The sequence below is a fragment of the Tenrec ecaudatus genome, chromosome 18 (genome assembly GCF_050624435.1).
Source record: "Tenrec ecaudatus isolate mTenEca1 chromosome 18, mTenEca1.hap1, whole genome shotgun sequence".
NCBI lineage: Eukaryota > Metazoa > Chordata > Mammalia > Afrosoricida > Tenrecidae > Tenrec > Tenrec ecaudatus.
The window spans coordinates 27,968,925-27,971,724 of NC_134547.1; positions in this window are offsets into that span (position 1 = coordinate 27,968,925).

Sequence of the window (2,800 nt, forward strand, 5' to 3'; positions counted from 1 at the left end):
CCACATTTTTAAGCTCCTGTTGATAGTAAAACACTTCAAGAGTTGTGTAGAGTTGCCATTTCAACCCCTTCCCCTAGTTTTCGCTTTAAACCATAGTAAGCAGACTTCTGTCACTACCACCTCTCTGAAACATATCTTAGAAGTCCCCAGTGATCTGCTTCTTTCCAAATTTGGTCATTAATTCCTGGCCCTTATGTTACTGGAGCTCCCCATAGGCTCTGTACATTCTCATTCTCCCCTTTTGAGAACAGTTCTACACTTGAAATCTCCTGGGTTTCTCTTTCTCCATGGGCTGCTCCCACCTCTCTGTTTGACCTCCACATGTTGCAATCCATCCTCAGGCCTCTTCTGATCTCTGTTTACTCATTCAGAGTAGAAATCATATTTAACCCTACAACTATAATACCATCCATATATTGCTGCTGTTGCCTATGTTGACAATGCTGGCCAGCTATGGTGCTGACGAAGAATATGGAAAGTACTATAAATTGCTAAAGAACAAACAAAGCTATTTGGGGATAAATACAGCCAGAATGCTCCTTAGAGCAAGGATGGAAAGATTTGGTCTCTCATGCTTTGAAAATGTTATCAGGGGAAACCAGTCCCTTAAGGACATCTTGCTTTGTAAATTGGAAGAGTGAAAAAGAGGAAAGCGCTTTTTTAAAAAAACATTTTATTAGGGACTCATACAACTCTTATCACAATCCATACATCCATCCATTGTATAAAGCATATCTGTACATTATTTGCCCTCATCATTTTCAAAGCATTTGCTCTCCACTTAAGCCCTTTGCATCAGGTCCTCTTTTTTCACCTACCTCCCCATTCCCTCATGAGCCCTTGATAATTTATAAATTATTATTTTTGTCATATCTTGCCCTTTCCAGCGTCTCCCTTCACCCCCTTTTCTGTTGTCCATCCCCCAGGGAGGAGGTCACATGTACATCCTTAAAATCAGTTTCCTCTTTCCAACCCACTCACACTCTACCCTCCCAGTATCGCCCCTCACAACCCTGGTCCTGAAGGTATCATCCTCCATGGATTCCCTGTGCCTCCAGCTCCTATCTGCACCAGTGTAAAACCTCTGCTCTATCCAGACTTGCAAGGTAGAATTCGGGTCATGGTAGTTGGGGGCGGCGGGGGGGAAGAAAGCATTTAGGAACTGAAGGAAAGCTGTATTCTTCATTGGTGCTACATCGCACCCTGACTGACTCATCTCCTCCCCTAGACCCCTCTGTGAGGGGATATTCAGTGGCTGACAAATGGGCTTTGGGTCTCCACTCTGCACTTCCCCCTTCATTCACTATGGTAAGATTTTTTTTTCTGATGACTTATACCTGATCCCTTCGACACCTCGTGATCGCACAGGCTGCTGTGCTTCTTCCATGTGGGCTTTGTTGCTTCTGAGCTAGATGGCCGCTTGTTCACCTTCAAGCCTTTAAGAACCCAGACACTATCTCTTTTGATAGCCGAGCACCATCAGCTTTCTTCACCACATTTGCTTATGCACCCATATGTCCTCGGCAATTGTATCATGGAGGTATGCACCCAATGATATGATTTTTTGTTCTTTGATGCCTGATAACTGATCCCTTCGGAACCACGTGATCACACAGGCTGGTGTGTTCTTCCATGTGAGCTTTGTTGCTTCTGAGCTAGATGGCCGCTTGTTTATCTTCAAGCCTTTAAGACCCCAGACGCTATCTCTTTTGATAGCTGGGCACCATCAGCTTTCTTCACCACATTTGCTTGTTCACCCACTTTGGCTTCAGCAATTGTGTTGAGAGGGTGAGCATCATAAAATGCCAATTTAATTGAAGAAATTATTCATGCATTGAGGGAGTGCTTGAGTAGAGGTCCAAGGTTCTTCTGCCACCTTAATACTAGACCTATATATATAGTCACATAGATCTATTTCCCCATCCTCATCTATATATTTTCATATGTACATGTCTTTGTCTAGACCAAATAGGAAAGTTTTAACAAGATGGATTGACACAATGGCTGTAACAATGGGCTCAAACATAAGAGCAATCATGAGGATGGAGCAGGATGGGGCAATATTTCATTCTGTTGTACATAGGATCACTATGAATTAGAATCGACTTGATGGCACCTACCAACTGATAATGTCCTTAGGTAGCCATTTTGCATTTGTGTAATTGCCTAAAGGTTGATATTTTTAACACACCCGATGATCCCATGAAGAAAGGCCTGGTAATCTCTTTCTTAAATGTGTGGGGACAGCATGTATTATAACTGCTGGTTTTGTGGTTTGCTTGCTTGCTTATAGTGCCAGTAGTAGAACTCTTGCCTATATGTGGGAGATGGTGATCTATGCTCAAACAATGTACTTTATGCACAGCTACCATGTATTGCTTGAAGCTGAACAGCTTTTATCTGAGTTTCCAGGCTAAGAAAGACTAGGAACAAAGCTCTACCAATCTACTTCCTAAAAATCAGTCAGTGAAAACCTGATGGATTGCAACTATCAGTGGGATTCAATGTCATAAGTAAAGTCACAACCCTTTTACAATGAAAGGGGAGTTTCCCTGGCTGTGTCCTGCATCACCTTTGTTCATGGGGTCACCACAAGTTAAGGACCAATTCAACAGCAGCTGTCAACCATGTGCTGATGATTCCCGAATGCTTTCTCTCCACCCAGGATCTCTTCTTTGATTTCTATCATCTATATACACCTGCCTAGTTGACATTTTTATCTGGTTTTCAGCTTGAGATAGTGAGTTTCATGTGCCCCAAACTGTTGTGTTACCTAATACACTTCCTTGATTTTTTTCAT